This window comes from Anolis carolinensis, chromosome 4 (assembly GCF_035594765.1).
Source record: "Anolis carolinensis isolate JA03-04 chromosome 4, rAnoCar3.1.pri, whole genome shotgun sequence".
Taxonomy (NCBI): Eukaryota; Metazoa; Chordata; class Lepidosauria; order Squamata; family Dactyloidae; genus Anolis; species Anolis carolinensis.
In genome coordinates this window covers 134,278,769-134,305,498 of record NC_085844.1, presented here as the reverse complement: position 1 = coordinate 134,305,498, position 26,730 = coordinate 134,278,769, and the positions used below count along the sequence as shown (strand labels likewise).

The 26,730-nt window shown below is 40.4% G+C and overlaps 2 long non-coding RNA genes across 3 annotated transcripts in view; one reads left to right on the top strand and one right to left on the bottom strand.

Annotated features, from left to right (window-relative positions):
• The window catches only part of LOC134298267 (uncharacterized), a 141,396-nt gene that overhangs the window by 23,233 nt on the left and 91,433 nt on the right, over positions 1 to 26,730 (top strand). The gene's annotated exons all lie outside the window — the stretch shown is intronic.
• Positions 1 to 26,730, bottom strand: part of LOC103278606 (uncharacterized) — a 64,323-nt gene that overhangs the window by 31,745 nt on the left and 5,848 nt on the right. For both annotated transcript variants that reach the window (XR_506197.3, XR_506196.3), the window contains exon 2: positions 18,156 to 18,238. This is a non-coding gene — a long non-coding RNA (uncharacterized LOC103278606). The remainder of the gene's footprint in view (positions 1 to 18,155; positions 18,239 to 26,730) is intronic.

Genomic DNA, 26,730 nt, shown 5'->3' with positions numbered 1-26,730 from the left:
CTCAGAACAAATCTTCTTAAACTGTGGGTCATGACATAGGGGGTCACATATCTGACTATGAGGAAAATTTTGACAATAATAAAAGGTTTCTGAAATGTGTACAGCTACAGATTTATTTTGTAATAGAAAAAAAACTTTCCAAAGATTGAATGGTAAGAGTTATAATTAATGACCTGAAGTGTCTTGGGACCTCATCACACTGAGGTCAGTAAGCTGCGTGATAGTGGGAGAATTTGCCATGGAATGTGGCGAATCTGCCATGGGATGTGGAGAACCCATTGCCCCACATTAGCTGCATTGTTCCTTACCTCATCTTATGGGGGGAAGCGTTGCTGCCTGGCTTCCCCTTGTTCTTCTTAATGAGAACATGGGAAGCCTCCCGTGTTCTTGCTGCTCTCCGTTATGACAGTTTCACCTCAGTTCAGGGATGGAACCCCACCAGAAGTAGATCTACGTCATCTGATGGGACTTGACAGGTCCCAGCTCTGAACTGAGGTGAAACTGTCATGGGACGGGCAATTTTTTCTGTGTGATGAAGTCATTTGAGAGACAGTTTCAGAAGCACTTTCCTTCAAATTTTGATTCTAAAAAACTAAGTTGGGTTCATAAACCAAATACAATTGAAATCAGAATCGTAAGTCATTTGCCATTAAAAGATAAAGAAGAATTTGTTGAATAATCAAGCAACACAAATTTAAAACTTGAGTTTCTTTAAAAAATCATTAAATGAATTTTGGCTTGGGATCAGGATAGAATTTCTGAAATGTATGATTGGTATACCTATTTCATATACCTATATACCCAGGATCATATAAAAATGTCTCAGCCAAAGAGGGATAACGAATAGAAAAATTTTAAGAAGCCCTGACCTAGAGCATTACAGCCAGTGCAGGTGGAGATGGATCAAAGAACTATGGATTTTAGTTGATCCTGTCCATATACATCTGAATATGAAAAACAGACAACAAGTTTAAAGTAAAACACATATTTTACTTTTAAATTCTGAAGCAGCCATTATAAGCAATTGTATGTTTATTTTAAAAATAAGCAATTGAAATAGTATTTACTATTTCAATCAGTAAAAAATGGTTTTAGTGGCTTAGCTGATAAATCAGTTAAATGAATCAACCGTACCCATAGGGAAAGTGACGGCACCGGATTGCACTTTTATTTGTTGTTCAAATTGTTCTGACTTATGACAATCTGAAGGCCTATAATGGTGTTTTCTAAGCAAGATTTGTTCAGAGAGGTTTTACTCTTTGTTGTTTTCCTTTGGAGCGAGAGAGAGTGGGACTTGTCCAAGGTCACTCACCTGAGGATTCATACTGTGGTCTCCCAGAGTCTTAACATAACAAACAAATCAATATACCATGCTGGTTCATCTGGACTTCCACATATTTGAATTCAAGCCCTGGCAGACCGTGCAAAAAGAATCTGCGAACCCCAGCTCCTCTAAAGTGAACTGAACCACCTAAACTGGGTTCTACAGATCAATGGATACATCAGAAGAGCTGCAAGACCAAGATCAAGCCAAAGATCCACCCAGAGGAAAAGTGTTCTTATCATGCATCAAGGGAACCATTGACTGCATAGGGAAGCTGATGAAGAAACACAACCTACAAACTATCTACAGACACATTAAGAAAATCCAACAAATGCTACATTCAGCAAAGGACAAGAGGGATCCTTTCACCTCTGCCGGAGTCTACTGTATCCCATGCAGCTGTGGACAAGTCTACATAGGGACCACCAAACGCAGTACTGCCCAAACACGAATCAAGGAACATAAAAGGCACTGCAGACAAATTCAACCAGAGAAGTCAGCCACAGCAGTTCACTTGATGAACTAACCTGGACACAGCATATTATTTGAGAACACAGAAATGCTGGGCCACTCTAACAACCACCATGTCAGACAACACAGAGAAGCCATTGAAATCCACAAGCATGTGGACAATTTCAACAGAAAGGAGGAAACCATGAAAATGAACAAAATCTTTATATTAAAAAAACTCTAAAATCAGGACAGTAAATAAAGAACAACACTAAGAAAACCGTGGAATTTCAGACAGGAAACAATCAGGGCCAGCTAACACCTCCAAACAAAGGCATCTCCCAGGCAGGAAGCAGCTGCAAGGCTATTCAATGCTAATCAGGGTGGCCAATTGCAACATTCACACTTGCTTGAAACAGAGAAGCGTTTTCTCCCACCCTGGACATTATTCCACAGATCTATAAACCCCACTTGCCTAGTTTTCAACAGACCCCACAACCTCTGAGGATTCCTGCCATAGATGTGGATGAAACGTCAGGAGAAAATGCTTCTGGAACATATGCATACAAACTGGAAAACTCACAGCAGCCCAGTGATTCTGGTCATGAAACCCTCCAATGAAATACAGTAGAGTCTCACTAATCCAAGCCTCGCTTTTCCAAGCCTCTGGATAATCCAAGCCATTTTTGTAGTCAATGTTTTCAATATATCATGATATTTTGGTGCTAAATTCGTAAATACAGTAATTACATCATAACATTACTGCATATTGAACTACCTTTTCTGTCCAATTTGTTGTATAACAGGATGTTTTGGTGCTTAATTTGTAAAATCATAACCTAATTTGACGTTTAATAGGCTTTTCCTTAATCCCTCCTTATTATCCAAGTTATTCGCTTATCCAAGCTTCTGCCGGCCCGTTTAGCTTGGATAAGTGAGACTCTACTGTATTTGAATTCAATTTCCCATCATCTATAGCTAGTCTCCCATTGAGAAGTCTGATGTGGATAGGCACATAATTCATTTGCAGCATGAAAGGCCCTCCATCCATACAAAATAGTCCCTCAGGTAATGTGTGATATAGAGATGAGGCTTCTCCATGTCATGGAAAGGTGAATGCAAGAAGCTCTGACCAGAGACTGGAGGGCCCTGATAGTTTGCCATTCAAAAGCCCCTTTCAAAGAACCTTCTCTGCAAAGGTGACTAGATGATATAGTGTCTACTTAGTTTCTGAAAAAGAGAGGAGGAAAATTGAAAATAATTGACATTATATGCTGATGCTATATTTGGAACACAGTTGGCCTCATCCCCAAAAATAATACTCAAGCACTGGAAAAGGTGTGGAAAAGGCTATTCGGAATAATCAAGGAGGCAGAAAAATCTCCCATGTGAGCAAAGGCTAAAAGAAAGCATCTGTAACCTTTTGATTTAAACAAAAATGGCAAAAGTTGCATAGGGGGCAGAAAGAGATTTATATAATCATAAATGGTATTGAAAGAATGGATTCGATTTCCCCCCTCTCTGAAAACATTAGAACTAGGGCCATGGAATGAAATTGCCTGGCAATAGATTCAGGACTGAAAAAAGTGGAGGACTTCTTCACATTTATAAAACTAATTTAAGGAATCTGTCACCTGCTACAAGATGAGATGATGCCCCTTAGGTTTTAAAATAGGTTTAGGAAAAATCATGCTTGTCAAAGTCAATCAACAGCTGTAGCTAAATGAAACCTCCAGGTCCATTGACAGTCTATCTCTAAATGCCAATTGCTGGCAGGCAGGCAGTGGGGAATGATTAGGGTAGCCACTTATGCACTTGCAAACAAGGGGAGATCTGTCAGCAAAAAAGAAGTCATAGATCTGCATAATATTTGAATATGCTGTTTTATATGTATACCTGCAAAATTATAAATCATTGCTATAATGCAAACATAAACATAAGCAGTTTCACCGTAGTGGGGGAAACTGTATGTTCAATGTTTGGTCTACTGCTCATATCTTAAGAGCTGAGGGGCAACTTCTCATTTTAAGATTCTTTAAATCAGGCTTAAATCAGAAGGTCCTTCTCACAAGGAGGGGGGGGGGCATTGAAACGGGACTGATAGCTTGAAGCAGCACTGTTGGAAGAGTGTGGTCAGCGAATGGATGGGCGACCAAGTGAGTGTGTGGGTGAGTGAGTGATTGAGTGAGTTATCACTACCCTCTCACTCACTCACTCACTCATCTATGCACTCACTTGGTCTCTTGAAGCAATGTGGAAGGGGATGATCAGCAAATCAAATCTTTATTATGGTAATAGACTAGCATAAGTAGGGTAAGGTCGAAGCATATACATAAAATCTAAAAGACTAAAAAAAAACCCAAAGGTATGTTGAAGGCTAAAACCAAAACTCTTTAGAAAAGGGGTTGGGCAAAAAGGGATGGAGAGGGAGGGAGATTGATGGATGAATATGAACATTCAGGGCGCAAGTCTAGGGGACTGGGGTGAAAATAACTAATTTACATTTCAGTTAGCTGATAGTTGGAGCCCTCAGTGGCACAGTGTGTTAAAGCACTGAGCAGCTGAACTTGCGGACTGAAAGGTCACTGGTTCAAATCCAAGGAGCAGAGTGAGCACCCACTGTTAGCCCCAGCTTCTGCCAACCTAGCAGTTCGAAAACATGCAAATGTAAGTAGATCAATAGGTACTGCTTCTGCGGCCATGCAGTCATGCTGGCCACATGACCTAGGAGGACAACATCGGTTCTTTGGCTTAGAAATGGAGATGAGCACCAACCCCCAGAGTCGGACACGACTAGACTTAATTGCCTGTCTCCAATCACAGAATGGCATTGGAGATGCATTTTGGTACTTGCAGGGCGGATCTCACTTGCTTGGGTGAGTGAGTGAGTGAGTGAATGGGAGAGGGTGTGTGAGTGAGAGGAAGAGTGGCTCTTTGGGCAGGCAAGTGTGTGGGTGGGTGTGTGATGTGCCCTTGCCAAAAGGGGCTGGCAAGTGGTAAAGTTCTTAAGGCGGAGCAGAAACACATATGGAAAGATGCTGGGGCGTATTTACATTGCAGAGGCTGTCTTCCCCCACAATACTGGCCAGGGGTAAATACTGGAGTTAGCTGGGTTCAAGCTGAGAGTCATTGCTTTTGCTGAGGAGCATGGAAACAAAGCTTCAGGAAGGCAGTTTTCCGTGAATGAGAAATTGATGTGTGACTGGCAGAAAGGGAAAAGCAAGCTAGAGAAAACAATCCTTATTCGGTGTGCATTTAAAGGTCCCACAACAAGCAAGCTTCCACAAATTGATGAGCAAGTATCTGGGTATGTGACAGAGATGCATAAAATGGCTGCAGTGTATCCTATGAGATATTGCAGATGAAAGCACAGGAGGAAGCCTGCAAACATGACATTCCCTCAACTCTGTTTAAGGCAAGCAATGGTTGGATTATAAGGTTAATGCGACAACACAACAGGTCTGTGTGAAAGAGAACCACCTACCACCTGATGACACAGAAACAACTGGCTCTGCTAATTTGGGACAGTTTCTGAAGTCACATTGGCAAGGAATTGAAGCGAGTTCTTTGTGACAATAAGACACAAGAGGTAGCGATTTCTGGTGGCTTAACCACTATCTTGCATTCACTAGACGTATCAGTGAACAAGCCCTTTAAAGGCCACTTGTGCCCTTTGTATAATGAGCGGATGATGAGCAGTGATCACCAATTGACACCCGCTGGAAAAGTGAAGAGCCTGTCCTTGGAACTGATGTGCACATGGGTCATTAAGAGCTGGGAGCTTATCATGTTGTTCTGAAAAGCTTTAGAAAGAACCTGGCATTTGTAATGCACTGGATGGATCAGAAGATGATACACAGTGGGAGAGTGATGAAGAGGAAAAAACATCTGCTGTGAACAGTGCTGAGGATAGCACATCAGATAATGCCAGCAATGACGGGGTGCAGAATCTTACAAAAAGGAAGATTAAAATGTTTAATTATATACATTTGTTTATTGTACACTTTTGGATATATTCTCAAGTTGTTTTCTACATTCTCTTATTAGAAAATATTGTTTCTGAACAAAAAAAGAGATTCCTCGTGTAATAGTTGCAACCTCACTTTTTTTAAAAAAGGAAAAAGTGTGATTGGCCCTGTGCGATCAATGAAAAAAATGTTGCAATACTCATTATTAAATTAGGGGGCGCAGAGAATCATTTCTAAAGTATTTCTAAAATATCGTTAGGGGTCTGTATCGTAACTATAATGTTTTAACCAATTCTGTGTTACTTTTCATTAAATAATTGCGTAAGGAGGGGAGTCTAACCCTTTTCTCTCAGGCAGGAAAAGCACAGTCAAACCACCCCTAACAGATGGCCATCTAGCATTTGAAATAACAACATTTATTATTATTATTATTTATTGTAATTTTATACCCCATTTTATCTTCCCAAAGGGAACTCAAAGTGGCTTGACATAAAAGCATTAGTATACAATTTAAAATATGCAAATATACAAACATTAAAACAGAATCACAGTTAAAATCCATCAAAACTTATTCAAAGCTAAAAACCACAGCACCCCTTGACTAGCTTTTAAACAATTATAGGAAACCTGCAAACCTTTGGAGTTACTGCCTTTCAAATTTGGTTACTTCACAGTGTTGATTCAATGCTTTGAATGCGATTTTCTGCTTCTTGAATCATAGAATCATAGAATAGTAGAGTTGGAAGGGACCTCAAGGGCCATCCAGTCCAACCCCCTGCCAAGTTGCAGGAAATCGCATTCAAAGCACCCCCGACAGATGGCCATCCAGCCTCTTGGCAGGGGGTTGGACTGGATGGCCCATGAGGTCTCTTCCAACTCTATGATTCTATGATTCTATGAGTCTATGATGCAACAGGAACTATTTCAGATAAGAGAATGTCCCCTTTGGCCTATTGGATCAGTCTGAAGATTTATATAGTCCATCAACCATATTTTGTTATGCATCATGAAACTGGATTAGACTCATTGTGAATTTAATGAATTCACATTAAATTATTAACCAACCTGCTCAGGTCTTGTAAACTGGAAGCTTCCTTGTCTGAGTCTTTCTACCATAATGTGATTGTCCTCTTCTCCTACTGTCTTCAGCTTTACCAAACATTATAATATTTTCCAACGAATCAGGTTGTCTCATGATAAATCCAAAGTATGGTAGACTCTGTTTATTCATTTAGCCTTCTAGAGGGAGTTCAGGCTTGATTTGCTTTCAGATCTATATATTTGTCTTTTTGGCAGCTCATGATATCCATAGAGCTCTCCTCCAGCACTGTATCTAAAATGAGCTGATTTTTCCACCCAGGTGAATTCAAATCTGCTAAAGGTTGCAGTGTGTCTCATATTGTGCACTGAACAGTTTGCATTTTTAAATTTTATTCACCTGAAACTAGAAACAGTTTTTGAAAATATTTCAGGAAGCAGGACTTTGTACAACTTTTGTTTTTCTTTGATTTTAGTTTATATAATACCTAATACCTTCTACCTCTTCTATAATACCTAAGTTACTGGTCTACTGGTCTAATTCATTGTTTTCAGTTGCCAGGTCCTGTTATGGTGTTGAAATGCTCTGATCTCTTTTTTTTCTAAAAATGTTTTGAAAAATTCGGTACTTAAAACTTCTTATACATTTTTTAACAAATTTGCAGTACAGAGTTATGTATCTCATAGCTCCTTTAGTATTTTCACTCTCTAACAATATTACATACTCATATTATTTACCTTTTGTTACCCTTCACCTAGTGCTATCCCTTCACCCCAGACCAGCCAATTACAATATTTATTTCCAAAATTCCATTGTTTCTTTTACAGGTTTGTTCCCCTTACCTTCTACATATACAAACTCTATAAAATTTCCCCATATCTTCCCAAAATCATCCTTTTTTAAATAACCCTCTTTTAATCTTAATATTACATGTCAATTTATCATTTATTGCAATATCCCACATCTCCTTATACCATTCTTCCAATTGCTCTGATCTCAATTAAATTCTTTCAGTATCTACTTGAGGGTGTGTTGCAACTGCTATACTCACCCACAGAGACAGCAACCACCATTTAAGAAGGCATGCTATACATTGCAGCAACCAACAATCATCACCACTATTGATATTGCCCGCATTGACTTGGATAGGGTATTGGGCTGTGGGCTTCTCCTCTTATTATTCAAGAAGTGGGTGATTGCCACTTCTGAGTATGTGCTGGCTATATGTGGGAAAGACATCGTGCCATTAACATGACCCAACAGCACTTAAAGAGATGGGAAAACACACTCACCTCCACTTTCAATAAGCAGAATAGCACTCATTGCTGCCACAGAATTAATGTGAATAGCTGCAACTTTTTTTTTTTGGGTGAAATGTTCCTTTAAAAAAAGAAAGAAAGAAAGAAAATGAAGCAAGAAAAATGTTTAGCTCATTTGGATTTGGCTCCTTGTCAGGTTTTGTTACTTGCTTAGCTTTCATATCCATACGGAGAAATCAGATATCTCAGCAACATAAAGTAGCCCTGTTGGTATGCCATCTGTTCCAAGTGATTTATTATTCCCAAGTGATTTGAGAGCAGTTTCTATTTCATTTTTGAAAACTGAAGGGTCTTCATCTAGTTTGAAGGAATTCTGAATTCTTTCATGTACTGCTTCCCTTCCTCATTTTATTTTGGCTCGATCATATTTTTAAATTTCCCTTTGATTTCTTGGATCTTGTGTTAGGGGTCTCAGTCTATTTCTTTAGTCTTCCTCTTTTTCTTTGCACTGCTTATTATGATAGTGTTTTGTCTCTTTATACAAGTCACTCAACTGTCATGTTCAGGATCCTGAATTCATGTAAGTTATCTTTTACTTTAGTTTTTGCTGACCACAATTGTTTAAAGGGGTTATCAGTCATCAAATGAGATTTCTTTTTCTTTTGACAACAGATAGACATGTTTTGCATTCTTCCTTGAAAATGTTCCTGATTTTGGTCTTTGGTTCTTCGGGTTCATGTTTGAGTAAATTTAGTAGTGCATTTACATGGTATTTAAATTCTACAGGAGTTTAATCTTCTTTGTAAGCTTTACATGGATATGTAAAATCACAGATAAATGCTATTGAACTGAGGGGTCTTTGGTCCAAGAATAACATATAGTGGTTCCTGCAGATGTAGGGGTCATACTGTAGTTTGCTTTCAATGGTGATCATGAAGTCAATGTATACTGTCATCAATTTGCCCATAGAATATGTTTTGTTATGAATAAACTATTGGCTTCACAAAATCTGATTAAACTCTCTGCTTCATTCCTTGATCCCAGAACAAATTCTCCAATAAATGTTTATTTCTCCTTTGTTTTCTGCAGTTGAGTTTGAGTCATCTTTGATGGTCAGCATGATGTATTTGGTGTTGATTAATTTTGTCTTGGATGCCTGCATAGAATGTTTCATTTTTTCCTCTTCTTGGAACGTAAAATTGATTATGGTAATATTGATAGGTTTTTTATAATGCCTTATTGATAAAATTCAATCAGATTTTGATTATAGACTGATTTTGTTATATTTGATCTCATTATTAATGCCATTTCTTAAGATTGGCATTTCCTGTTGTATTTAAGATGAGAAAAAAGAGGAAAATATATTTGTACATTTACGTCTGTATTGTAATGAGCAAAAAAAGATTGTGTGTTTAAGTATGTTAATATAATATGACAGGCGCTAGAACATCTTCCCAACAAAGAAGCGGTATACAGAAAGAAGAGACTTTCTGTATATGTTTCAGATTTCAATGTTAATGTCAGAATAAAAACATTATGTAGTTACCTGATAGAAAATTTGCTGTTAAGCCCCTTCCACACAGTTGTATAAAATCCCACATTATCTGCTTTGAACTGGATTATATGACAGTGTAGACTCAGATAACAGTGGCTCAACAATCTGCAAACTACATAATTTCATAGGACAACTTGATGTCAGTTAAAGTGGAATAATGCCATAAATTATTATGAATTGATTTAGTGGTTTCTAGATTCTTGACAAAATCTCTTCTCAGCTTTTCTGACACTTTAACATTTCCTCAAAATATTAAGATGTGCATCTAAGAGAGGGGAATCAATCATATGCTTTCAGGAAATCCATAAGCAGACACCTTTTGACACGGAGGTTACTGGTGCTGTTTAGTATGGTAGATCTGGGTCCAATACCAGTCCTGCTGGTCTATGGAGTAACAGGTGCTCCCATTTATCTTTGGAATATAACTTCTAAATACACTGGAAGAATAAATGAGGAATTTCTACTTAGTATTGTTGGAAACGAAGAGACATCAGTCCTTATATAGTGTAACTAGCTGCGCCCGGCCACACGTTGTTGTGGCGTTGTCTGGTGGTGTTGGTGAGAAATTGTTGAGGTAGTGGTGGTATTGAATGTCTGTTGTATGGTTGTCTTTATGTTTAGTATGCACACTGAAGTGGATTATATGGCAGTGTGGAGTCAAGATAATCCAGTTCAAAGCAGATAATATAAGATTCTAAATGGGTTATATAGCTGTTTGGAAGGGCCTTGAGTCTACACTGCCATATAATCCAGTTAAAATCTGATAATCTGTGGAAGAGGCCTAAGTGAGGCCTAACTGCCTGTCCCCTGGGCTGAGTAGGTTGCTAGGAGACCAAGTGGGTGGAGCTTAGCCTTCTAACTGGCAGCAATTGGATAAAAACTATTATTCCTCTCCCTGCAATTAGGACTTTATTTTTCTTTTCGTTTTGTTGTATCAACCTAAAGCTGTGAATGATGGGTTGTGTTGTCAAATTTCGAGGTTGTAGTTTTGTAGTTTTCGAGCCTGTAGTTTTGTTGTTTTGTCCGCTGCCCTGATGCCATCACTCATATATATAGATTAGTATCAATGGGTGTTCTAGAGAACATGCTTGCCCTTTTGTTTCACCTGTTTCTTTTTTTGATCTGTGTACTCAACCCTTTTTGCTTCCTTCCTGCTTGCAGGGTTACTTTCCTCTACATCCCAAAGGTAGTTAGTCTTTTATTTCCCTTTGTCTAGGAAAGGTTGACACACAAGGCTCCTGTCTCAGGATGGTTCGCACCCATATGAGGACCAGTTTTTACTCAAATACAGGCAACCTAATTTTATCTATCTCCTTTTCTATCCCAGAAAGATTTCCTAGAACAAAAATTTAACCTGCCTCCCTTTAACCTTATAGGAGCATCCTGAGTATTTTGCTCTTGTTGTCTAGCAAATGCTCATATCACGGGCTGCGCTCACCAAATATTCCCACAAGAATCAACTCACCATCACCTTTGCATACTAAACAACACCTGTGTGCATATCAAATGTCATATGCACTTATCTAGGAATAATGATACACTCATGGCCAGGTGAAATATTTTTTAAAATCCCTAGTGACAGTGAACATTCCTGCACCCAGTTATAACTGCTCCAAACATGTATAAGAGAGGTGGATCAGGACATGGTTGTGTTGAATCTCTGCTAGTGTGTGCAAAGTACAAGTGAGTATAAAAGTAAAGAACTGTGGATGCTTATTGCTCACAGACATCAAGTGAGCAAGATGCACAATGTTCTGGAAAGGCAAGAGATTATATAACTGTCTGGAAAGATCAAGCGGCCTGTTATTTGGCAGGAATTAAATGATACAATGTGAGTCATGTTAACAGGCATCAGTGAATAGTTACCCCATACCATACTCAGCTTTATCAACTTCAGCTCTAATGGGAATGCTGACATAATGCCTTCATGATATCCAATCATCAACGTATTTTATTTGCCTTAGTCTTCTTATACCTTGTGTATGTTATTATTATACACTCCCCCTCGATGGATTGTCACCTTGCTGTGGTGAGGGGGCTTGCGTGTTCCGATGAACCTGTGGGCACAACCACTGGAGTGATGCACTCCCAGGAGTGGCCGCAGGGGAGGTTCCAGACCAAGCACAATCCGAAGACCCAAAGACCTCAACGACGGAGCAGGCGGAGGATAACATGGTACATGTTACAACGGCTGTGAAGGCGGAAGAAGGCTGCAACAGACTGAGAAGCCACTGTCGTTGTGTTAACCACACCACTGCTGGAACCTCACTCTGTGAAGACTGTGTTGACCGGCCGTGCACAGACCTCCACACATTAAAAAAAATCACGCACAGGCGTCTTCCAACAAAAATAAAAACAAACCTACAAAAGTCCCATGGCGATCAGCGAGTGGCGATGGGGGCAGGACTGTGAAATCTGGAAGCCCCTAGTCACAGACTGGCACATGGGCGGTGGATATGGACTCAGTCGTTCTACCTCAAGGACCGAGGCAGTTGAGTAGTCCGGCAGCTGTATCCATGGCTGAGCAGCCCTTTTTAGGATCCGCTCTGCTCACCCCACACGGGGAAGGGGCTAGAAAAGGTGCCCTAAACATAGTCTGCCTCTCCTACCCTGACTGGACTGCCGCGTCCAGAGGGGTCACCACTCTGCGGCCAAAAAAGAAAAATGAACTTTGGAACATGGAACGTACGGACATTGTTAGATAACACTGACAGCGAGCGCCCCAAACGCAGGACTGCTCTCATTGCAAGGGAGCTGGGACGCTTTAAGATCGACATAGCAGCCCTTCAGGAGACCCGGAGAGGGACAGCTGAAGGAAGAAAAGGGAGGCTACACCTTCTTCTGGAAGGGACTGCCTGAAGAAGAGCGAAGAATACACGGAGTTGGCTTTGCGATCAGAAACGACCTGGTGAAGCACCTGACTGAAGCACCCACTGGCATCAACGAACGACTTTCAACCCTCCGAATTAACCTTGCCAAAAACCAACAGGCAACCATCATATGCGCCTATGCACCAACTCTAGATGCTGACGAAGACATCAAGGAAAAATTTTACTGTCAGCTGGATACCATCCTATCGGAGATACCTAAGGAGGACAAAATCATCCTCCTGGGGGACTTTAATGCAAGAGTCGGAAGGGACTCTGACCTGTGGCCAGGGATCATAGGAAAAGACGGGGTCGGAAACAGCAACTCGAATGGCATCTTGCTTCTCACCAAATGCGGAGAGCACAATCTTGTCATCACCAATACGCTCTTCCGCCAGAAAAACAAGCTCAAGACATCATGGAAGCACCCTCGGTCAAAGCATTGGCACCTCCTGGACTATGTTATCACACGTGCCAGAGACCGCCGCGATGTGCTTCTCACAAGAGCCATGACAGGTGCTGATGACTGCTGGACGGACCACAGGTTAATCCGATCCACGATGGCTATCAAGATCGTCCCCAAACGCAGACTCCAAGGAAGAAAAACAAGGCGCAAAATGAACACCGAAGCCCTTCAGGAGCCCTCCAAACGAGCCCTTCTCCAAACAACACTCAAAGATCATCTACCCACAGAACACCCCGAAAATGTCGAGGAACATTGGAACAAACTGAAGACCTCCATCATCACAGCCTGCGAAGAAAGCATTGGATACCTAACTAAGAAACATCAAGACTGGTTTGATGATAATGACAAAGAGATCCAACAGCTGATTGATAACAAAAGGAAAGCCTTCCAAACATGGCAGAGACACCAACTGTGCTGCCAAGAAAAAGATCTATGCCAGTGCAAAAGCTGAGGTCCAAAGAAGGACCAGAGAACTCAAGAACATCTGGTGGACAAAGAAGGCTGAAGAAATCCAACACCTTGCAGATACCCATGACGCTCAGGGATTTTTCAAAGCCACAAAGATCATTTACGGACCAAGAAACCATGGCATACAGCCCCCTACGCTCATCAGATGGAACCAAAATTCTGAAGGACAAAACATCAATTGCACTACGTTGGAAAGAGCACTACCAGAACCTGCTGAATCGCAGCTCCAATGTGGCCGAAGAGACCCTCTCACAAATCCCGCAACAACAAACCAGGGATGAGCTTGCAGCACTGCCTAGTTTGGAAGAAGTCAGCAATGCCATCAGCCAACAAAAAAACAACAAAGCCAGCGGACCTGATGGGATTCCTGCTGAAATCTTCAAAGAGGGTGGACCTGAGCTGATACAACAATTCCACCAGCTCATTAAAAAGGTGTGGATGACCGAGAAAATCCCAGCTGACTTCAAGGATGCCACCATCATCACCCTTTTCAAGAAAGGGGACAGAACAGACTGCGGGAACTATCGTGGTATCTCCCTTCTAACCTCGGCCGGGAAAATCCTTGCAAGAATCCTTGCAAACCGCCTTCTCCCTGTCCCAGAAGACACCCTCCCAGAATCCCAGAATGGCTTCCGTCCCTCCAGAGGAACAGTGGACATGATCTTCACTGCTCGACAGCTCCAAGAAAAATGCAGGGAACAAAACCAACCTCTGTACATGGCATTCATTGACCTTGCAAAGGCATTCGACACAGTGAATCGCAGCGCTCTCTGGACCATCCTCCAAAAAATCGGGTGCCCTGACAAATTTGTGAACATCCTGCGGCTCCTCCATGATGACATGATGGCAACAGTCTTGGACAGCAACGGCTCCCAAAGTGACCCATTTAAGGTGGAATCAGGTGTCAAGCAGGGATGTGTTATTGCCCCCACCTTATTTTCCATCTTCATCGCTATGATACTTCACCTTGTTGATGGGAACCTTCCCACCGGAGTGGAAATCATCTATCGGACAGATGGCAAGCTATTTAACCTCAGCAGACTGAGAGCCAAAACCAAGGTCACCACAAAATCTGTTATAGAACTCCAATATGCTGATGACAACGTAGTCTGTGCGCATTCAGAAGAAGACCTACAAGTCACTCTAAACACCTTCGCAGAAGCATACGAGAAGCTCGGCCTCTCACTGAACATCGAGAAAACCAAAGTGCTCTTCCAACAGGCACCAGCTAATCCCTCTGCAAAGCCAGGAATACAGCTTAACGGTGTAACATTAGAAAATGTTGACCATTTCCGCTACCTTGGTAGCCACCTCTCCACAAAAGTCAACATCGACACTGAAATACAACACCGCCTGAGCTCTGCGAGTGCAGCATTTTTCCGTATGAAGCAGAGAGTGTTTGATGACCGGGACATCCGTAGAGAGACCAGATGCTTGTTTATAAAGCCACTGTCCTCCCAACCCTGCTCTACGCCTGCGAAACGTGGACTGTGTACAGACGTCACACCAAACTCCTGGAGCGTTTCCATCAGCGTTGCCTCAGGAAAATCCTGCAAATCTCTTGGGAAGACAGGCGGACAAATGTCAGCGTGCTTGAGGAAGCAAAGACCACCAGCATTGAAGCGATGCTCTTACGCCATCAACTCCGCTGGACTGGCCACGTTGTCCAAATGCCCGATCACCGTCTCCCAAAGCAGCTCCTCTACTCCGAACTCAAGAATGGGAAACGGAATGTTGGTGGGCAGGAAAAGAGATTTAAAGATGGGCTCAAAGCCAACCTTAAAAACTGTGGCATAGACACTGAGAACTGGGAAGCCCTGGCCCTTGAGCGCTCTAATTGGAGGTCAGCTGTGACCAGCAGTGCTGCGGAGTTCGAAGAGGCACGAACGGAGGGCTTTAGGGAGAAACGTGCCAAGAGGAAGGAGCATCAAGCTAATCCCGACCGGGACCGCCTTCCACCTGGAAACCGATGTCCTCACTGCGGGAGAATATGCGGGTCAGGAATCGGTCTCTTCAGTCACCTAAGAACACACGCTCAAGATACCAAGGTTGGAAGACTATCGTCCTCGAACGACGAGGGATCGCCTAAGTAGTAAAGTAAATAAGTATTATTATACTCTATATACATGAATAAATCAGCTCACAATTGTCTTATGCACGTTCACAAGCACAGCTATAATAATTGTGTCAACTGGAAACACACCTATATGCCATTACTCCACACACACCCTCTGAGATACACAGCTTGCTGACTCCTGATGCAAAACCGTCGTTGTGCAACATATGGTATCTCTTGCTGGGAGCGATCTGTGATTTTGCAGGAAAGCACTTAAGAAATTACACTATTGAGGAAGAACACTCAGTTTTGACGTTTGCTGCCAGGGGAGTAAACAAGATTCTAATATTGCAGTCAGCAGGTGCCCTGGATCCAGCACACTACTATCCATAACTTGAAGGAAGGTTGAACTGGAATGACTTCTTCTGTAGAATCGTCTATCCAGTTGCCTTGAAGCTTGCACAATCCCCTTCTCCTCCCTTTGCATGCTCCAGTTTCTTTCCTTGCTTCCTTGTCTGCAGAAATCACACATGGTCGTACTTTTCATGCTAGTTAAAACCAGACCAACATAGTTCAAATCTGTACCTAGACTATAATTGTTTCCTTTTTGGATGTACATGGGGCCCTTAGTATCCGCTGGGACTGAGTTCCACATCCAGTGAACACCAAACACATGGATGCTCAATTCTTATGAAAAACAATGACATAGTAAAATGAGTTTGCTTTTGGGATTTTTTTAGGGGGGATATTTTCAAGCTGTGAGTGGTTGAATATATAGATCCAGACTTCATGGATATGGAGAGCCAACTCATACCAAATAATGGTCCTTTCAAGCAAAGGAATAATGAGGAATGGAATTCTGTTATTTGGTCCCTTTCCCCAAAGTGTGTTTCCCAGCTGCTATTTGCTACAAAGGTATGTGCAGAGAAGACAGAGGCATCACCCGCTTTCACTCCATAAATTTAGTAGCAGTTTGAGGGTGAGTGGATGGATAGAAAGTGGACTGGGGAAAGGCAAAGGAGAATTAAATACTGTCTGCCAGAGGATCACTTTCCTAACCACCAAGCAACCATATGGTGGAATTAAAACTGAAGACAGAACAAAACACACACACACACACCAACTGTCAATCATGAATAGTGATGTCAGGTCTCAAGGACTTGCTGCAAGAATACAATCTTAGAGCTATCACCACTGAAATAAAAGACATTTGTATTATTGTCTGTGAGGTAGACTTCACACCTGATATTCCATCTCTTCCTGTATGGATTCCACTCATAGAATCACAGAATCGTAGAGTTGGAAGAGATCTCACGGGCCATCCAGTCCAACCCCCTGCAAGAAGCTCATCCCAAAGCTGTAAGCGTGTTGTGCATGTGCAATGTCAGTACACCAAAAACCCAAGAATGAAAGGATGGGGGGGGGGGGAGGATTGATGGATAGATGCAAAAGAAGGACCTGAAATACAGGAACATGTTTTCCATGCCTTGTCATCATATAACCCCAAGTGACCATTCTGTGGAACCGATGAGAAAGTCAAGAACATTCAATGAGTCCCCAGAATGCCACAGAGTCTGGGAAAACTATTATTCATGTGTGTGATAAATAAGGCCACCAGGAGTAGAAGATTCAGCAGGAATGGAGGCAATTAGAGTAAAGCCTCTAGTAAAGAATGTCCCAACATAAGTATGTTTTAACTTACAAATCCTCACTTGGCTTAGTGTGATGTTTTGATATCTGAATGCTTGTTTGACCTATGAACAATGCAAAAGAGGCCTGTTTGCCCCCTAAACCAGTTCTAATAGCAAGGCAGAGAGAAAGTAAACCCGGACTGGAATTCTAGCCGAAGCAGCTCTGCCTCTTTCTGTAAGGCAGAAACTCCAGCTCCATGTGATTGCTTCCAATGAATGTAATGGGAGGAGTCCAGTCAGGAAACTCCACTCCAGAGATTGCAGTCCACCTTGGTGCAGCAGAGCCTCAGCCTAAACAGGCTGCATCTGGTGGCTCAGTGCCTCAGCCTGCGTGCATTTGCCTCCTTGCCACCTGCTCTTCTCCGCTTTGGGAGATTGCTGTCAAGTGTCCATTGAGGAAGTTTGATTTAGTTCACTTTGTGTGCCTTTTATTCCTGGCACTGTATTTTTCACTTCAAGAAGGGAAAGAGGGAGAGAGGCTGGAATTACAGCATGAAGAAAATATTATGCTGTTTTGCCTTGCTGTTACACTGGCCAACACACAATTGTTGCTTCAAATGTGCTTCCATGCCATAGTGGCCCGACTGAACCAAGCACTGCCTATCTTTGAACACTTTATATATTATTTGTTATTCATAAAGTACAGTCTTTCCCAATCAAATAGTCTTTAGGCTAATTTGATTTCTCTGTGCAGTAACAGTTCCAGTATTTAATAGGGAAAGACAAATGTTCTGCCCTTATATATGGCTCTTTGGCCACATGATGCCTGAGCAATAAATTCACTTCTGCCACTTCAAGTGGTCAGAGAATATAGGTCCGTCAAGGGTTACAAATAGCCATAATTACCAGGAATAGGAAAGTTGTGAAAAAGAGTCCCTACATTATGTTTACAATAAGAAGTAAAGCAAACCACAAACCTTACATTAGTTATGTTTATACTGAAACAATACCACCCTTACTGGAGTGAAGGTTTAAAATCCTATCCATGATTTTGTTCCCTGTCTACTCCTACCTGAGTCTCCTTTCATCTCTGGAGAGAAGGAAGCGTCTGTACCAGTACTTGGAAATTTCAGTTTTCATCCATCCATCTAGTCACTGAAAGGGAATGGAAAACATTAAAATAGAAATACTTGTACAGATAAATGTTTCAGGAAGCAAATCCCTTTCTTTATAAACGTAGACCAAAACTACTCCACCCCATCAACAGTAATAACGAATCTTATGGATATGAACGATATTAATTTTATGAAATAACAACAAGAAAGATTCCCTTATTCTCAGTCAGAACTGTTTGTGTGAAATGAATGGTTCAACAGTTCATTGTATTGACCAGTATTTACTGTTTAAGAGGGACTGTCACTGCTGCAGTTCTATCCCCTTCTCCCTCAAATCACCTCCTTAATTTCCATCTTAGGATGCACTTTCTGAAAGACAATATAGAAATAAAGAAATTCTAAGAGAAAACAGGAATGATCAACACTACTCAGAGCATGTAATACAACTATCTATATCATCTATTATCTTCTATATCTATCTATAGCTATATATCTATATCCATAGTAAATGTGAAAGTATGTATGTATGTGGCCGGGACTTCCACTTCCACAGACAACTATGACCTCAAGTGTTGAGGACCCACCAAAGGCCCTCCCTCCATGACATTTCAGGTTATAGAGAAACTCGTGAACATGTACAAGAGCCGCCAACCCCTGCCAATGTCCTCCACAAACACAATACTGCCCACCACCTAAGTGAAGGCTTTCATACGGGGACAAATTCATCCTAGATTTTATATTTTCCTCCACCACAGACACCTCAGTGTTTCTTACTCTCTCCACTGGTGTGGAATTTACATGATCCCACCCACTACCTCTCCCATAACCCTTTCCTACTCTTTTCTATGGTGCACAGAAAACAATGGAATTGATCAGCAACTGAATATACTGGAGGGGTTTGGGGGACTGACTCAACATGATGGAAGTTCTTTAGGCAGCAAGGACTGAACTTTTTATGGATTCAACTTCTGACAATGTTGTTACTCTAAGTTCATTTTATGTAATTATATCTTTATTTGTAGTCCATTTGTTAGTAGCCAATTTTTTTGTAGTCAATGTTTTCAATATATTGTGATGTTTTGGTGTTAAATTCATAAATAAAGTAATTACTACATAATGTTACCATGTATTGAACTGCCTTTTCTATCGATTTGTTGTAAAACATGATGTTTTGGTGCTTAATTTGTAAAATCATAATGTAATTTGACATTCAATAGGCTTTTCCTTAATCCCTCCTTTTTAGCCAACATTTTCGCTTATCCAACATTCTACCGGCCCGTTTATGTTGGATAAGCGAGACTCTACTGTAATGAATATGGGCAAATTAACGCAACTTTTAAAGCAAAATAATGGAAGACTGGAAAAAAGCAGCAGACTGGCAATCACTTAAAGACTTTTTGATTTCTGAGAAAAGAAATATTCTCATATAGTCAGCCTTTTACTAAAGAAGTGGATCCCACAGAGAAACTAACAGCAGCAAAGGAAGTGAAGAAAGGAAGACAGAAACAGAGAAAGAATTATCACGACGACAAAGAGGATTGGAAGATCTCAACAACCTACACTTTTCCTCTTTTTTCCTTTTTTGTCTCCTTTTTCTCTTTTTTCCCTTTTTCCTTTTTATTCTATTTTTTATTTTATTTTTGCATATTCTTTAAATCTTTTTATCCTATTGTAAAAAGTCTTTAATAAAAACATTCTTTAAAAAGAGCTCATCAATGCAAATATTGCTGTTGATATTGGGTGGTAACAAGAGGTCAACTTTCTCATCAGGTAGCACATCTACATTAACCACTTGAATCATATAAACATAGAATAGTAGAGTTGGAAGAGACCTCATGGGCCATCCAGTCCAACCCTACTATTCTATGATTCTGTGATTCAAGTGGTTAATGTCGATGTGCTACCTGATGATAAAGTTGATCTCTTGGGTCAGTTTGGAACCAGTTTGGAAGAAACTGGTTTTGCTGTGATGCTATTAAATACGGAAGGTGCCCTCATATCGGCTATAGAATCTGCAGTAATGTTTTCCCATTTCTAGGTGAGATGTGCACCAGTGCTCCAGAGGCATAAGGGGAGAGGGATTACAGCAATATAAAAAATCAATTACATGCCCCAGGGGCTCAGTTAGCTCCCTCCTGTCCAGCTATACCTTTCAGTATCTTTTTTGTAACCCTCCTATGAATTTTTAATGTGCCTCAACTCTGGTGAGTCTCTACAATGTGCTTCACATTCTATAGTGCCAATTTCATTGTGCAATGTGGCTTACATTAAGGGCTTGCTGCTGCACATTAAGGAGTTTCACTCAGACTTTTCCCCAACTTGGTTTGATGTAGTTTGAATTTGTGCTGCATTGTAACCAACACACTTTTATCTACACATACAAATTCTAAACAAACACCTGCTAAACTTATCTATAAACCTCCCACTTGTTGCCTGTTAATTACAACTTCTTTTTTGGGTCCTTTTAAGTACAATTTTATTTCTACCTTTCTGCTTTTAATAACACTCTTCTATATTAGAAAACCAATAAATGAAGATTGTCCCCATCTTTCTATATATATAAAAGAGTGATGGCATCAGGGCAGCGGACAAAACAACAAAACTACAGGCCCCCCAACATCGAAATTTGACAACACAACCCATCATTCACGGCTCTAGGTTGATACAACAAAAAGAAAAGAAAAATAAAGTCCTAATTACAGGGTGAGGAATAATAGTTTTTATCCAATTGCTGCCAGTTTGAAGGCTAAGCTCCACCCACTTGGTCTCCTAGCAACTCACTCAGCCCAGGGGACAGGCACAGTTAGGCCTCACTTAGGCTTCTTCCACAGATTATCAGATTTTAACTGGATTATATGGCAGTGTAGACTCAAGGCCCTTCCAAACAGCTATATAACCCATTTAGAATCTTATATTATCTACTTTGAACTGGATTATCTTGACTCCACACTGCCATATAATCCACTTCAGTGTGCATACTAAACATAAAGACAACCATACAACAGACATTCAATACCACCACTACCTCAACAATTTCTCACCAACACCACCAGACAACGCCACAGCAACGCGTGGCCGGGCACAGCTAGTGCTGTATAAAAGTAATAAATATGTCCCAGTCTTTTTTGAATTTAGTCAAGGATTTCTCTTTAATCAACATCGTTAATTTGTCCACCTCATCTACTGTATATACTCAAGTATAAGCCAACCCGAATAAAAGCTGAGGCACCTAATTTTACCACAAAAAACCCTGGGAAAACATTGACTCCAGGATAAGCCAAGATACCAATAAAATTACATTAATTGAAGCATCAGTAGTTTAAATGTTTTTGAATCTTTACATCAAACTGTAATTTAAGATATGACTGTTCAACCCTGATTAAATCATTATTTTCATCTTCTTCAATGTAAATGTGCTTATGTATTCTTTTAATAATAGAGTGAAATAATAAATGTAATAATAATAATAATAATAAATGAAGTAAAATAATAAATGTAATAATAGAGTAAAATAATGTATTAATAAAAATAAAAATAGAGTAAAATAAATGTAAAAATAATAAATGTAATAATTAATAGAGTAAAATAATAAATGTAACAATACCAATAATAATAGAGAAAAATAATAAATATACCATATATACTTGAGTATAAGCTGACCTGAATATAAGCCCACCAGGACCCTCACCCGAGTATAAGCCGAAAAGGTTTTTTTTCAGTCCTAAAAAAGGGCTGAAAAACTAGGCTTATATTTGAGTATATACAGTAATACACATATTTTTTTATCAGCCAGTCTTCTTACTGAATCAGTATATCTGATTCTTTTTATCTATGTGCATAAACAATTCTTGCTGTTGTAATAATATTTAATAGTGATCTTCCATGTTTCTCTTCTAATTGATCATCTAGAATCCCCAGTGAATACAGTTCAGGTTTTATTGTAATTTTAACCTTTACAATATCATCTAGCATCATGTATATCTAAGTCCACTATTTTTGGGCTTTATTACAAACCCCTCATATATGGTAAAATATCCCAACATTTTTCTCACATTTCCAACAGTTACTGGATCTACTTTTATACATTTTAGAAAGCCTCTCTGGTGTCAGATACAACCTACACATTATCTTATATTTTTTTTCTTTCAAATCATTACACAAAGTGAATTTCACACTTTTTGTCCAAATCTTCTTCCATTGTTCCAGTTTTATTTGTCTGTCTATATTTTGTGCCCATTTAACCATACAGTCCTTCACCTGTTCTTCTACTTTGGAATCAGTTTGAAGCTGGATTAAATGTTCAGTGTAGATGTACCTAGGTCTTCCCTTCCTGGTTTACGGGTTACAGATGTCAGATCCATACCATCATGCAATTCAACCCAAGGTGGTCACTCAGCTTCTTTCTTGATGTCTGAAACAGAAGCTATAACTTGAAGAAAACAGCTATTCATATTTCTCTTTAATTGGTTTCTAAGACTATAAAGTGGAGCAGTGGGTTAAACCACTAAACTGCATAATTTGTTGAAAGTCGGTGGTTTGAATCTGTGGGACGGGTGAGCTCCCATTGTTAGCCCCAGCTTCTGCCAACCTAGCAGAAGTGAGTAGATCAATAGGCAGCGGGAAGTTAATGGTGCTCTATGCAGTCGTACCTGCCACATGATCTTGGAGGTTACTATGGACAATGGCTTAGAAATGGTGTCGAGTCGGACTTAATGTCAAGGGAAAACCTTTACCTTTACTAAAAATATAAATTATAATTTAGTCATGTGCAAAAATAAAGATTCCCTTATCTATTTGCATGTATCCAAACTTTTATTTGCTCATTGCTTCATATTGAAATTAATAATTAGGCAAGCACACATGCAGATATCCTTTAGGATTTCTTTACTGGGTATATAGAATTTTTAATCTCCATTTGGACAGAGAGAGTTGTATTTGGAATTATTTATACTGTCCTGGAAGCATACCTAATAACAAGCATCTTTGAACCTCCCCCACTTTCCCCCAGGGGCTTAGTCTGTCCTCCCTTTATTTTAGCCTCTCATCTCACTTTTGTCAAAGTCATCATCTACACCCATACTTTCAGCAATAGTATGTCACCATCTAGCTGTCCTGTTTCCCTCATCCATTTTCTTTATCTGTACTTTTGAATCTTTGCATATTGGTAACTTCTCCTGTTACATATTTGCACATTATATCCTTCCTCTTTTTCCTCTGTATGTGTCTTCTTGTCCACTCCTTCTGCCTGCCTGCCTGTCTCAAATAGTCTCTCTGCATATTTTCTTTATCATCTTGTGACCCATTGTCCATTCCTTTTCTTGTGCTGCAGGCTTCAACTTCTTGCTCTTCCCTCCCTCCTATTGTTTGTGCCTATCGTGCTTTGTGGCACTTTTCTACTGCGGTTGCAGGCACAATGCGTCATGGAGTGAACAACTTCAATAAAGATGGCTGGGGTGTGTTTGTGTATGGCGGAAACAGGGGAGAAACAATTTACCAAACCAGTTTGTTTGTTTAAATATTTATGTCCTACCCCACGTTCAAAGATGCCATATATCATTCCCAAGAATATGACCTAAAGTGACATTTCAGTGGGAAAAATAAGTACTCCACATTCCAACCTAAGGTTTGTTTTCTAATTCAGCCACTAGCATAAATAAGCAGTGAGCATAAAACTGTATTTTGGGGATTAATGTATGAAGCATTGGGGATCTGGCTAGCCCTTACTGGCTTATTGTATCCTTTCTGTGATTCAGTTGAGTTCTTTTTATGTCTGAAAAAAATATGTACAGCAGGAAGAACAGGTGCTGAGGATGAAGCATCAGCCTTGAGTTCATAAAGTCCAGTTGTGAGCTCAGAGTCCACCATCTCACCTTATTTGTGAAGGCAAGATGGCAAAGCATACACAAGGGAGGGACTTCATCTTACCTATATCTTGCTTTTATGAGCTACACACAACCATAGTATAACCGCCTTTCATTTTAGGTGGGCAAGCATCGGAGGTACTGCAGTTATTTAGATGCTGGACTATGAGAAATGTAGTTATTTTCCTGTTTTCATCTGGAAGTCAATACTCAAGGGAGGGATGTTCAATTATCTCAAACCTTCCTAAATCTTTTTATGAGAAACCTTGGCTACAGCTCTCCACATCATTGTGAAGTTATTGGCTAGTGCCCTGGGTGGCAGAGCCATAAATTAGTAGATTAGAAATTACTATCTTTGTCTTAGACCACACAATTCCAGCTGCATGCTGTGTTTGCACACAATGCACTTGTTCAGCTTCTCTTTAAAGTGTATGTGTGTGTATGAGCGAGAGAGAGGGCAGAGAGAGAGACTATGGAGGTGAAGTGGCTTGTCTTGTTGAGCAGATCAATCAGGGCTTAAATAGAGTCTGCTAGCATGTTGCCTCTGGAAAGATGAGTCAGAAGAAGGTCAGTAGCCGGGGGCAGGGCTGGGCTTGGTCTGGGGGACTGGAGGACATTCAGAGAAGTCATTGCTTTCATAAATATGTGAGCTCATACCTAGCCGTCTCCCAGAGGTGCAAATCAGCTGAAGGAAAAAAACAACAACTCCAAATGTCATCTCTGAGCTATTGCCACCTTCGGTGAAACCAAACATTGGGTAATGTCTTTTGTGGACTACAGATATACAGCCTTTGTTTGAAGAAGTTTCTTTGTTTTAGAGAGTTTTCTGATGTTATGCTTATTTTCCCCATGTGAGATGATTTCAAAAGTACTCCAAACCATTCAGAGTGTGTGTGTGCTATATCCAAGAGTTCAAGCTCCTTGTCTCCTTCTGAAGGTGCCTTGCTAAAAATCACTGATCTAGCTTAGACTTACTGACATCTACTGATGTAACTTAGGCCTAAACTAAGTCTTGCTGTTTCTAGCTAAAGTCCTCCAGGTTACAAGATTTTTGACCAGAGAATTAGGTTGGTTCATTCCCTTTCAAAGTCCTGGCCCTGGCTCAGAGGATCTTAGTTGGCTTGCCCCCTTTGCTCTTGCATGGTTCTAGCCAGGAGTTCATCCTAGCTTCTCCCAAATCCAGTGAGGCCATGGAGAGGTAACTTCTAAAATCTCTTAAAGCTACCATTCAAGAAATATATTATTTATTGCACATTACAGCTTCCTCAAACTGTCCTCTCTTTTTCTAGTATCTGTGTTATGTCAAGAAATCAGACCCCCAAATTATAAAATATATAAAGTGTATGAATTATGAGATGTAGCTCCATCGGGAAATACTGCAGCTAGCCACATAGTTATTTCTGATTTTCCTACAGTAATCTTCCTATGAAATTCCCTGGAAATTCCCCAGAGTGGTACCTCACCTTGCCCTCACCCAGAGGAAATTATCATAATCCTAACACAACAAACAAAGATTGTGATTGGGACACAATGAATTTGCGCCAGAGCCTTTAGGTCCCTTTTGTCTGTTTTACTTGATATGACCTGGGCTAGCCTGGGAAGGTTCCCTTTCCCAGGTCTCCATATCAGATCTTGAAGCACCTTATTTTTATCAAGGCTAACACCACTGTGCATACTGAAGCTGAAGATATGGGGTCCACCCATCAAACTGCACACCACCCAGATGCACCCAGTTTCTGGGAAGGATTGACAAAAAGACATCAGACTTCAAATCCACGAATGACCATTTATTAAATTTCCTGTCTCACCTCTGATTGTCTGAAAGGCAGAAGTGGACGCGTGTTTCCTCCAATGGGGCTGTGGATCCTTGCTGGCACCCTCCAGGACCAACAAGGATCTGGCATATCAATTTCCAATTGTTTTGTACTGTGCTACCTTTCTATCAAATGTACTATAAATAAACCCATGTGTTTGCAGTTGTGGGTATGTCCGCTGACATCCTCTCTGGCCATTGAGAATAAGCCTCTGATTTTGCCTTCAGCCTATCTGTGTCTTATCTGGTCCTTTGAAAGCTTGGCACTCTGGGTCTCGAAACCATGATTTTAGAGGAGCTGAAATCACATAGCATATGTGTGTGGATTAGGGAAAGAATTATATTGCCTTTACTTTTGAAACTCTTTCTTTCTCTCATCTCTGTCTCTCTGTCTCCTCATAGCAACCCTACAGCTTCAAACTGCTTAATTCCAAACCCTCATAGGTTTGCCTGCAGGTTTGCTCACTTTGACTTAGTACCTCTCCAACCTAAAGCAACTGTGTTCTATTTTGCATGTCCTATTTAATTTTTTGCTATTCCCCATTGCAACTATTGTGAATATCTAGATTGCTGTACATTCAATAAAATTCCACTTTCAGCAAGTTCTTTGTGAATGTGTTTCTTTTGGTCCAGTTTCTCTAAAGATGTCTGCTATTGTAGGCTTTAAACAGTGAACTAAAGTGTCTCCATTTTATATACCGTCAACCTTTTCAAGAACCTAGATAATAGAGGCATGTGACCCCAAGGTTAGCCTGAACTTAAAACATGATGAATTAGTTAAACTAGGAAAGATGAGCATGTGTATTTGTGTTTTAGGAATTTTCCTCTCACTGCTAGATAATAGGTATAAAAGACTTA